General features: G+C 35.2%; 1 non-coding gene across 1 annotated transcript; it reads left to right on the forward strand.

The window, feature by feature from the left end:
• The first annotated feature begins 11543 nt into the window (after positions 1-11543).
• Positions 11544-11648, forward strand: LOC113767172. Its single transcript, XR_003467894.1, has one exon. It is a non-coding gene; the product is annotated as a small nucleolar RNA R71 (small nucleolar RNA).
• Positions 11649-13337: the final 1689 nt, after the last annotated feature.

A 13337-nucleotide genomic window follows, 5' to 3' on the forward strand; every position in this document is an offset into this window, starting at 1 on the left:
AAAAATCACACAAATCCGCTTTATTTCTGAAACATGGAGAACTAAAATTAATGGTTGAACCAATTTGCACAAAAAATGTTAGATAAATATTTATAATACTTAGAGAAATTAACCAAAAAGTGGAAAAGTCACAAAATCTCAAATATTCACCAAAGAGATACCTTTAAACTTAACCATGTTATACTTAACATCTTAGATTATAAAAATCTTAGTAATAGAAAATTTTGAGACATCTAACAATCGTTTATCAGGAACAACCACAAATATGCACAAAGATAAGCAAAAATTGGATAAAATTCGAAAAAAAAAATTGAACAAAAAAAATTCCAACAAAAATACCTATATTTGCACTTTTTCAATATACTATCATATGCTATCCCCCTTACATCTAAATCTTACATTGTTCTCAATGTAAGAAATAAACAATAGAATACAAAGTAAAAGGGATAACGAAACTTCCCTGATAATTGAGGAGGGTCGTGGACAGCTACAGGTGGAAAAGGCAGCAGAAGTGACCACAAACGGCCGACAAGGAATGGATGGTGCTAGCGGTACTGGACGATGAACGGACGATCAACTTTGGTAGGCATATATTGTTCACCTCTTGAATCATTGTAGTTAATTATGTGTGGATTGCTTGAGGACAAGCAATGATTCAAGTGTGGGGGAATTGACAAGTGACTAATTTACGCTATATTTGAATGATATTTTATGTTATTTTTAGTCACTTTGGCTATATTATAGGAAGAAAATGGATCATTTTGGCTGTAATTAGTGTAAAATGTTCTTAAGTGTTTAAATGAAGTTTTTGTCACTTTTTACTTGCATTTTGTCCATATTTTGTATAGGAGTTGGAAATATACTTTATTTGGATGAAAAGGAAGTTGACAGCTTTGACACATCTTTATATTTCGGCGATAACTTGAGTTACAATGTTCGGATTGAGATGATAAAGATAAGAGATAGATCTACAAATCTTATGAAGACATCGAAATCCAGTTTGAAGGTTTTTCAGGTCAAAAAGCCAAATTACAGTAGCCAATTTCTATTGGTCGAAACTGAAACAAGGCATTGAATAGTGAAGGGTATTTCTATCATTTCTCTACCTACACAAATCCAAATGAGGTGATTCTTGATGCATTGGAAAGCTAACCTAAAGGGCTACAAGTTTCATATTTTGGTCAAGAGTTAATTCAGTTTCTATCATCAAGAAATTTTCAGTTGAGGCAAAATTGGAGCAACATTGAAGACTGGACAGAAATTGCAAAGAAAGGCAGGGGAGCAATCTTACAACTACAAAGTTGTTGTCACACGTCCATCAATAGTTGTAAATTATTGGAGGAGGAAACAAGTTGTGCAAGTGGAGAGCAGCCATTTCTGATCAGAATCTGGCCGACAATCCTTGATTCTTTATATTTTGGCCGGATTTGTGGCCGGATTTTGGTCAGAAATGGCTGCTCGCCACTTGCACAACTTGTTTTCTCCTCCAATAATTCACAACTATTGATGGACATGTGACAACAACTTTGCAGCTGTAAAAGTGACGTTTGAAGCCTCATTTCTTGACTAGAGTTCTCTATATATAGCCATGAACTTTCAAGATAAAAGAGAGCTTGGAGAGTGTAAGAAATACCACAAAAATGTAGTTCTTACATTTTCTTAGAGTTAGGTTAGTATAGTATAGGGTAGTTTAACTAGTAGTTCATTCTTCTTGTTTATTAGCTACATGAAGATGAAGATGGAGATAAAGAAGGCAAGAACAGAGCTCATGTGATAAGGGTTACTTTACCTTTCCCATTCTTTATCTTTTGTACTTGATTCTAAGTTTAGTTAATATACAAGTTTTGGATTCTATGTTTATTATGTGTTTCTAAAGTTTATGCCTTGGGTTTGGTTGAACTTTCTATGATTGTTAGTGTTTATTATTTGGCTATTTGATGCTATTGTTTTGAGCATGTTATTTAGTACTTTAACTCTTTAAATTATGATTAACTTGGTACCATTAATTGTGATTAGCTAAGGTGTTGTTTCTTCAATACAAATTGAGATTTAACACTAGTTCAAGAAGTGCTAAACCTAGGGAGTACAGTCACGAGAGTAAATGTGCACTTTTGTGGCATTAATGATTCATTTCAAGTAATTTCATAGAAAAAATGAACTTGTAGCTAATTTCATAACCATGAGAGTAGGTATGGTTTAGTTATAAGTACAGTTGATTCACTACGAAAGTAGGTTTCACATACATAAGAAAATTACGCCATAACTAGCCAAGATAGTAGTATTCAATGATCCAAAAGTAGCACTTGCATGAGTAGTTAGGGATACCATAGTCTAAGGAGCTTTTATTTACTATTTTCTTGCATAAGTTTAGCATAGTTTTATCTCTTTTAATTCATTGATCGTCTAAATAATAGAGAAATTTTAGTAGTGCCGGTAATTGTCCAATTTTTCTCATGGGATCGATCCGATATATGCCCTAAACTACTAGTTGACCTGTATACTTGCAGGCAAAATGGGTATAAGTTGGATTTAAACTTGTACTTATATTAAAATTCCTGTCAAGTTTTGGCACCGTTGCCGGGGAAGATTTTTGGCAATATCGATGTGAAGAGTAACTTTATTAGTTTAGACATTTTAGTAGTTTTTCTTGTGTATTTAATGGAGTCCAGTTTGTTGTGTTAGTCTTGAATTTTATTTTATTTTTGAGTTTTATGTGTGTATGTGTTTTATTACCTATTCTTCTTACTAATCTTGTTCTTAAATTGTTTAAAAGCAATTTTAGGTAATGAGGAGGGTAGGTCAATATGGAGGACAAGGCATGAGAAGTGAAAGATCGGCAACAGATGGTTACTACGTGCAAAGCTCCTTGAATAGAGGTAACCAAGAAATTACCAAAGGTATGTCATTTGAAGATGGTTTGAGATGTTTAAAGGCTAAACTTGATGTTATAAAGTTACAAATTCAAATGAACACTTTTATGCATGAAATTGAGTAAAAGAGGAATGTTAATGCTTTTAATTCTAATCATATGATTTGTGAACTGTGTGGAGGTTATCCTGCTACTCATATATGTAGACAAGTACAAAATGTGGATTATTATGATGAATTTGGGCATTGCAATCCTTATGGTCCTAATTGGGGCAATTTTTGTGCTTATGGTTAGGATAATCAATGTGCTAATAATGTTTCTCCTTGTTTATATGATTACCAATCCGAATGTATCCACTATGAATCAAAACCATTTTGGGAATTGGCAATAGAAGAGTTAGCTAATGCACCTCTATCTTGAAAATTAGAAAGTGAACCATTAGCTAATGATTTTAATGCATCTTGAGAGCTAGCTGTAGAACATTCTTCTAATCAATTTGATTTAGTCATAGAAAAGCTAGCTAATGCAACTTTTGATCGTTTTGATAGGGTTGAGGAAAAATTAGATAAATTAACCTCTCACTTTTGTAGAATATAAGAACAATTACATGTAATGTGTGAAGTTATTTCTTATAATAATATACAAAATGACCCTATTACGAATGGTAGGAATGTTTGACGGGTTTTTGATGTAAGTGCAAGTTTAATTCCGATTTATACCTGTTTGACTGCAAGTATACAGGTCAAATTAGTAGTTTAGGGCTAAACATGTATCGGGTCGATCCCACGAGGAGCAACTTAAATAAGTACTAGGTCCTTTACTTACTTTATTATTTAGACTAACTAATAATTAAAGTAAGAGAATCTATAACTACTACTACCTACAAATCTTAACTAGACAATTGCAAGATAACAAATGGTGAAAATTCACTAAATACTTGAGTTTAGGGATGTAGATTCCACTTATGGCATAAACAACACAAATGAATAAATTTACCTCTTGTTTTTTTTTAAGTGTAAGCAGAGGGATTTGAACCCGAGACCTCTTACTTACACTCCCTCCCCCCGTACCACTCAACCCATCCCTTCCTATCTCTTGTTACAACCCTTGTTTAACTAGGGATTCATTTTCAATATTACCAAGTCTCATTCTCATGATGAAATGGTCTAGATATAGTCTAGTTTTTCCTATTCTCATGGTGAATAACTAGATCTACTCTTGTTTCCTTTATGAAATGCAAGTTTAATCCATTTAAGTGTACCTCTATTCTCATGATTTTACTACTTAAGCTCTACTCATGTTATTCCATCATTATTATCAATTTTCATTAAATATTAACAACTAAGAGCTTGTTATTGGTGATCAAGCAACAACAAGTTATAAGCATACACAAATAAACAAGTTAATACAAGATGCAACAAGTGTAACTCATATTCATTTCATGTCAATTAGCCATAAGTTTCATCTACTTCCTAGATTTAGAAATTTAGCTACTCATGTAAAATATAACAAGAAAACACATAGGTTCATTGCATGAATACATCATGAATCACAAATAAAAGATAGATTAAAGAAAGCTTAGCCAAGGTTAATGAAGAAGCTCCCAATTATCTTCAATTTCTTCAACAAAATGGGTACAATGAAGTCTCCAATTGTTCTCCACAAAAAGTCCTAGCTAGAGAGAACAAGACAAGACTAACTTCTAAGTTTTTAATGTTAAAATCTAATATGAACTACTTCTACTATGTTTTACTCCCTTCTAATGATATCTTTTTCCCCTTTTCTTTCCAAATTTGCCCTTCCTTGAAATCTTCACATCTTGCTTCTTCAAGTGTACAAGAGGTCTGCCAGCTTCCAGTCAAAATTTTGTGTGAAACATGAGTCAAAAAGTAAGTGTGAAAGGAGCACAAGTTGTTCTACAAGTTGCAGAGGAGAGAGGAAGATCCGAGGCCTGGATCCGAGGGGTGAAAAGGTGATCCGAGCTCGGATTAGTTCCTTCAGCATTTTCTTCACACGTTCTTCGTGTAGGATCGCCTGGCCTCGGATCCACTTCTCCATAAGATCAGACAAGGGCTCGGATCACAGGGGATGAGAATGGATCCGAGCTCAGATCCTTCTCCCCTGTTTCCACTTTCAAATTCTATCATCTTTCGCTCAATTTTTGCTCTTTGTTTCACTTGTCTGTTATCCTCCAACTAGTACCTTGCCTCTTCTTTATCTTATGTAAATGTTTCATGCACCGATAACCTACAAAATATCACATATTTATGCATTACTCTACTAATTTTACAAGTTCCGATCACTAAACAACACTTGAAGCAATTTGCACCAAAAAGAGGTCAAGTATGGCTAAGAACCTCTAAAAATATGACAAAAGCTTGTGCAAAACTGTACAAAATATATACGAAATATTCACTTATCAAATTCCCCTACACTTAAATCATGGCTTGTCCTCAAGCAATACAATAACCTACTCAAGCAACAATTCAAGTGCCAAATAGAAAATATGCTTTCTCAAATTCACTTCTCACAACTTGGCTATTAATCATGATGCAATTCTTCAAAATGCACTCAATACTCATAATACTCAATAGAGGGGAAACAATTATACATAAATTTAACCACATTCAAATCATTCTGTAACCCTAACTTGTCTTCACAAATAACCGACTCATATAGTCACAAGGTAATACTTTCCTTTATATCCATTTTTTTCAACATTTTACTACAAGAGGGTATCATAAATATATGCTAAAACCAATACTTGAACATTGCAAATGCCTTTTTACATGAAGGTCAACACTTTTAGGTGAAAACCCTCGGTTACTCCGCATTTACACATCAAGTTCACAACACATTTTTACCCCAAGTACTTTTTTATGCGAAAATCGATATTTTTTGATGAAAATTCCCTGTTACTCAGTACTTAAGTAGTCGGTGCAACTTTATTGCTCTCTCTTTTTTTCTTTTTTTAAAACATATATATATAACCTTCTTTTATCATGGAAATGGAAAAACATTACCAATAGACTATATCAATCACTTATTTGTAAATCAAAGTGAAGGGAGAGAACTCATTAAAGATAGAAATAAAGGTATAATTGTCCCCACTTTATAAAGTATACTTTCTCAAATGCACTTATCATAATCACATAATACTAATTACAAGTCATAAAAGAAATGAATCCTTCAAAAGCATATTTGAATTTGGTCAACCATTAAGGAAATTTGACAATCCATCACGATTTCTTGGGCCAAAGTGCAATTTTGGAAAAGATTTTGAAAAAATTTTGGCAGAGTTTCCCCAATAAATAGTCGAAACTCCCTGCTAGCAAACCACATTGCAACCAAAATTCAATCATAAGCTACACTTCCATAATCATTTCCAGCATTTCTCAACAAAAGTAAAGAGTTAACATGCACTAACAACCATATAAACCATACCCACCCCCACACTTAAGAGTCACATTGTCCTCAATGGGACAAGAGGGTGAAAAAATAATACTCCCCTAATCAATGTGTATGAGAGATCCAGCAGTCAATACAAATATCTCGAACATCATGAACATCCTAAAAATCTACTTAGACTGCAAGGGGTGGAAAGTACATAATAGTAGGGGAGTAAGACAATCCAAAAGATTTAACTACACAAAACACTTAACTAAGAGAAAAGAAAACAAAAGACAGTACAAAACAAAAGAAAACAAAGGAAATTAAGTTGAGGGTCCGCCGAGTTCCAAGGCTTCTTATCCCCCGACTTCTACATGAGTTTCTTGCTCAACTTCGCCTCTTGACTCAGGAATAAATGCAGCTTGACCTTCAACAGGTAAGGGCATCGGAGTCGGCGTATGGGAACGACGGATTTGAAAATGGTCCTCCAAAGCACGAAGATGCCAATCATGCCTCTCCAACCTCTCCGTGATAACATGCTCCTGTTGGTCAATCTGCTCCATTACTCTTGTCTCCATACAGCAGATAGCGTTTAAAATCTCTTGCCACCTAGACCTAGAGAGAGGTAGTGGAGGTCGAACTGAAGGCGGTTGAGTCGACTGCACTTCAGTCTCTTGAGCATCCAGTCTTGGTTGAGGATGAGATGGAGGTAGAGTGGACGTAGAAGTTTCCCCTATAGCGTGTTCTTGAAGTAAAGAAGCACCAAAGTCGGTAGGGATGACCAATGATCTCAGTAAGGTGATATTCACCTCATCAATGGATTTGGTATTTATTGCCTTGTCATTACTCACATCGGCCTGGAACTTCTCAAACAACAAGGAGAGGAGTCGAGGAAATCTGAAGCAAGAATCGCTGGGTCGCATCCTAGCTGTGGTGCGCATGTAACTTACAATTACACTCGGCAATGGATTGCCGGTCAGTTGTGCGCCCACGCCATGTATCATCTTGTCGAGGAAATAGAGGTCACTATTTCGCAACTCTCTTTTACCACTTTTCTTAGGAACCACGTTGTGAGCAAATAGATAAAAGATTAAGTGATATCGATCTTCAAAAGAGTCGGCATACACTATCTTCTTACCGGAACGTCCTTGACCTCTATATTGCCCCTTAAGGTGAGCCACAGCTTCCTCAACTAACCACGGGTCACACGCCTTAAATTCCTTTGTCAACTTCATTTCCTCCCCGTCATTTTTTACCTTGATAAACTTGGAGACTGTTGCCATTTTTATGACTAAGCGCTTCCCACGGACCGAAGAGACAATTTGATTAGCACTATGTCCAGGTTTGTCCTCCACATTTATATAAAACTCCCTCACCAAATTAGGATAGTAATGTCGTGGCAATTGAAGAATGCTCTCCCATCCAAGTCGAGCAAATGTCGCCGACACCTTGTAGTGAGCATCCACCTCAAGCGCCCAAATGTTTCTCGATGATAATCTCCTTGAGCAACCCAGCGTCATACCAGTCTTGATTCTCGAGTGATGTGAATCGAGTGACGTCATACTCTGGAGGTGCTTCCTCTCGACTTGTGGATGCTTGTTTGCGTCTAGACCGTGGTGGTTGCTTAGGTAAAGAAGATTCTGCCTCTACTGACGGTGTTGCTTCAGGACTTGGTGAAGGAGTAAGTGTTCGAATAATAGCTCTTCTTGTTCTAACCATCTTGCCTTCATTCACAAACAAGTGAGCTTATATGAGTTATACAAAAATAGGAGTGGAATTCTAAACAAGTTAACGACCCCTTCTTATGATAATTCTCCTTCTCAATTTCAATCAATCCGCATTAATATGAGTTGAATAGAATTTAAGTATTGTAGCATTGTCACTCATACAATCACCTCCAAAATCACCATTCCCTAACATCTTAAAATCTTAAAATTGCATCGCTAACTCATGGTATTTTTCTTCAAGTCATGTGAGCAATATTCATACCATTTGCCACAATTGGACATGCAAAGAAATCAAGATGTTTTAACAATTTCTCAACACATCGAATTCATAAAAAATAGGGCATTAAAACACATTTGAATTACACAAATCCTATGAACTTAATAAATGAGAGAAAATAAGATTACTTCACCAAAGGTCAATATTAAGCATCACAACAAGTTTAATGACATTTCTAAGCATCAAAGAGCAACTAAACAACAACAATTCATCATTACAATATACCTCACAAAATATGTCAGAAAACTCAGGAAATTGAATTCTTAGAACTTTAAAATACCATAGGAAATCAAGAAATGTTACCTCAAAAGTGTAGAATGATGTTAGAGGATGCAACAGATGCAAAATGTAGAACAAACAAGTCCAATTTTGGCCCCCAAATGGATGAAATTCAGTTCGGCCCTAATTTCTTTTGTGAAGATTAAAACCCCTCTTTGATGATATTTTGATGCGAAATTGTTGAGGGTTAATGACCACAAGAGATTTGGGGATATTTTTATGGTGAAAGATTGGAAGATTAATGGATGAAATGGAAGATTGGAGGAGAGGGGCTAGAGTTTCGATGAACAAGAGGAAGAAAAAGTGAAGAAATGCTGAACCGAAACCTCGATTCTGCTATATCCCCGAACCGATTCGAGCTCGGATCTGTTCGATCAGGCCTCAGATCAGTTGAACCTCGGATCGGGTAGTACAAAAGCTTATACGAGCCCTCAGATCCAATGCTTCTTTATTGGATCCGAGCTCGGATCCCTTTTTTCTGCAACAATTGCAGAAACTGCAATTTTTTTTCAATTCTTATAGCCTTTTTCTGCTATTTCCAAATTACACTTGGGATGAATTTTTTCGCAATTTCAACACAACACGCAAGTGTAATATACCCTAAACACTAAATCCAACCTTCCAAAACACATCAAACACATCTAAATTGCAAATCGAGGGTTGAGGTTCTTTGATCATTTTGGCTCTTTAACACTAAAATAGCACTTTTAGGCATGAAATGCACATCAAATGAGTTAATGAGCATATACAAATATGTTATCACCGAAACTCACTTTAATATTATGAAAGTGCAAAATTCGATATATGAACAAGAAATTTAGACACTTAAAACAAAATCCAATATGAAAACCTCCATTTTCTTCGATTTTAGCTTTCTTGTTGAACCTTATAGATAATCCTTCGTACTGGGCAAACCCTACAAAACCAATGTAATATTAAAATTCACACCAACTAATGAAAAACACATTGAAAACATATTAAAACTAAAGAAATCATTGGGTTGCCTCCCAACTAGAGCTTTTATTTATAATCGTTGGCTCGATTCAAAAGATTTGGTTTATTTTAGAATATTAGGGAGCGATTTTCTCCCAACGGGTTGAAATTCCCAAGCCAATCCACCATGTGGTGAGCCATGCATTGATCTCCATAGTCAAACTTCCTCAGATGCCAAGGAGGAGTATTAGACTTGTCATATAAAGGCTCGACTTCACCTTGGAGTGGAATTTGCTTGCCTTTTTTGAGTTGACTCAACTTTTCACCACTTTCTTCATGGAATGGCAACTTTATCAAGCCAACTTCCGTCCTTGTTTTCGCCTCACTTCCTCCTACACCATGAAAGTTAGTACCAAGAAAATTTATAGATTTAAGTTCTGCATTCATTTCTTGGTTAACCTTTTCATCACATGGCATATTAGAAACAAGAGCAATAGGTTCTATGCTCCCTTCTTTATTAACTAAATTGAATTTCAATTCCTCACCATTAACCCGTAATATAAGCTTACTTTTTTCTACATCAATTATAGTTCGTGCAGTGGCTAAAAACGGTCGTCTTAGAATAATTGGTATTCTCACATCTTCCTCAATATCTAAGACAACAAAATTCACAGGTATAATAGATTGTCTTGCTCTTATGAGCACATTTTCTACAATACCAATTGGATGTGCAATTGACCGATCCGCCAACTGCAATATGATATTGGTAGCTTTAAACTCTTGAAGTCCCAATCTCCGAGCAACTGATAGCGGCATAAGTGACACACTTGCACCTAAATCACATAAAACATTAGAAAAACGTAATTGACATATAGTACAAGGAATAGAAAAGCTTCTCGGATCTTTCAATTTGGGAGGGAGTTTGTTCAGAATCAATGTACTACACTTTTCCATTAACGCTATTGTTTCATTATCCACAATTTTCTTCTTTTTTGACATGATATCTTTCAAGAAATGCGCATAAGAAGGAATCTGTGTAATAGCATCAATGAAAGGAATGTTAATGTGCAATTGTTTAAAAATTTTGAGGAACTTGTCAAACTCCCTATCCTTTCCATCTTTCTTCAACCTGTGAGGAAAAGGAATCACATTAGAATTTAACTTGGGAGGAGGTGCATCAATATCAATGACAACATGATCATTTCGGGTTTCTTTCTCCCCTTCAACTGCCTGTTCCTTAATTTGTTCACCACTTGAATTGCCAACATTAGGTCCCTCAACTATTCTACCACTTCTAAGAGTGATAGTATTAACTTGCTCTCTCGGGTTGACTTCGATTTTATTTGACAATTATCCAGGGTTTCTATTGTTGATTATATTGGCAATTTGACCAATTTGAACCTCCAAATTTCTATACATATTAGTGAGTTGATCCATCCTTCTCTCAATTCTTTCAAACCGTTGAGTTGTGGCACTAGCTAACTTTTTAATTTTATCATTTGATACACTTGCTAACTTTTCAATTGCCAATTTTCAAGTTGGTTTAGACTCCGGAAGTGGTTGCTTTGGTTGAAAATCCGGTGGATTCGTTGGTCTTGGTTGGTTCCCTTGATCTTTCCATCCAAAGTTTGGATGATTACGTCATCCCGGATTATAAGTATTGGAGTATGGATTGTTTTAGGGTGGACAGTTGTAATTGTTGAGATATTGAACCTGTTCGCTACTAGTACACATAGAATCATCATGATCTCCTCCACAATTAGTACAACACGCAACAACTACTCCTTGGTTAGAACTAGAACCAACCTGTCTATTAAGCATCTTAACCACATTATCCATCTTTACACTTAACATATTCAATGTATATACTTCAAGCATACCTGTGGGTCTTCTTGTATTATCTCATTCGTTGGCTCATTGGTAATTATTAGCAGTCATTTCTTCAATCAATTGTTGAGCTTTCTCGGCCAACTTTCCCATCAAAGCTCCTCCCGTTGCCGCATCTACATGTGTCTTTGTCGGATAGGTAAGTCCATTGTAAAATGTTTGGACTATTAACCAATCGGGGAGATCATGATGAGGACACCTTCGTTGTAACTCCCGATAGCGCTCCCAAACTTCGTACAATGTCTTTTTTTCCTGTTGTGAAACTAGTTATATCTATTCTGAATTTAGCAGTTTTTCCAGGTGAGAAGAACTTATTAGGAAAAGCTTTAGATAATTCCTCCCAAATAGTAAAAGTGTTTGGAGGATGAGATTGTAACCAAATCTTGGCCTTATCCCTTAGTGAAAATGGAAACAATCTAAATTTAATTGCATCATCACTAACACCATTAAATTTTATTGTATAACAAATTTCTAGAAGTGTTAACAAATGAGAATTTGGATCTTTGATAATATTACTTCCATATTGAGATTGTTGAACCATTTGTATAAGAGATGGTTTAATCTCAAAATTGTTAGCATTTACCGTAGGTTTCGCTATACTTGTTTGAGATCCTTGTGTCCCTGGTAGAGCAAAATCTCTAAGAGCTAGCTTATTTGCTTTGTTTTCCTCCATTTCTTCTTCAAAAGGTAGATCTATCGCAATTCCCTCTATTGGTTGCCGAATCTTTTCTTCTTCTTGTTGTGGTGTACTCCTTCTTTGTCTACGTAGTGTCCTTTCAATTTTCGGATCAAAAAGTGCTACTACACGTAAATCTCGGTGCATACACTACAAAAAAATGAAGAATAAAGACAATTTAGTAATTATATCACAAAAATAAATATCCAATCCAAAATATTAACAAGAATTTTCACTACACTAATACCAACTAATCTAATATAAAGGTCTAATTTAATAAAGCTTGTTTGGCCCTAATATTATCGCTCCCCAGCAACAGCGCCAAAAACTTGACGAATTTTTTAGGTAAGTACAAGTTTAATTTTGATTTATACCTATTTGACTGCAAGTATACATGTCAAATTAGTAGTTTAGGGCATGTATCAGGTTGATCCCACGAGAAGCAACTTAAACAAGTGCTAGGTCCTTCACTTATTCTATTATTTAGACTAACTAATAATTAAAGCAAAAGAATCTATAACTACTACTACCTACAAGTCTTGTCTAGACAATTGCAAGATAACAAATAGAGAAGATTCACTAAATACTTGAGTCTACGGATGTAGATTCCACTTATGGCATAAATAACATAAATGAATAGATTTACCTCTTGTTACAACCCTTGTTTAACTAGGGATTCATTTCCAATATTATCAAGTCTCATTCTCATGATAAAATGGCCTAGATATAGTTTAGTTTTCCCTATTCTCATGGTGAATAACTCGATCTATTCTTATTTTTTTTATGAAATGCAAGTTTAATTCACGTGTATCTCTATTCTCATGAGTCTACTACTTAAACTCTACTCATGTTGTTCCATCATTATTATCAATTTTCATTGAATATTAACAACTAAGAGCTTGTTATTGGTGACAAGTTATAAGCACACACAAATAGACAGGTTAATACAAGATGCAACAAGTGTAACTCATATTCATTTCACGTCAAGTAGCCATAAGTTTCATCTACTCCCTAGATCTAGAAATTTAGCTACTCATGTAAGATATAACAAGAAAATCCTTCGTTGGCTACTAACAGCAATGTTATACAGCTCATTTAGCTCAGCCTACAGTTACATGACGACATTACCGATCTATAAGCTATTCACATGCTCTCAAGAATGGAATAGAATACATAATGGATACAACTATCTAGTGTCTAAGTGAAAGTTCCTAATTTAACAGTTGTACTACTGGCATAACACGTTAAGTGCAAGTTCTATCACATGTAATAAAATGGTAACAACGAAGATTACATTTT

The sequence above is a fragment of the Coffea eugenioides genome, chromosome 3 (genome assembly GCF_003713205.1).
Source record: "Coffea eugenioides isolate CCC68of chromosome 3, Ceug_1.0, whole genome shotgun sequence".
Taxonomy (NCBI): Eukaryota; Viridiplantae; Streptophyta; class Magnoliopsida; order Gentianales; family Rubiaceae; genus Coffea; species Coffea eugenioides.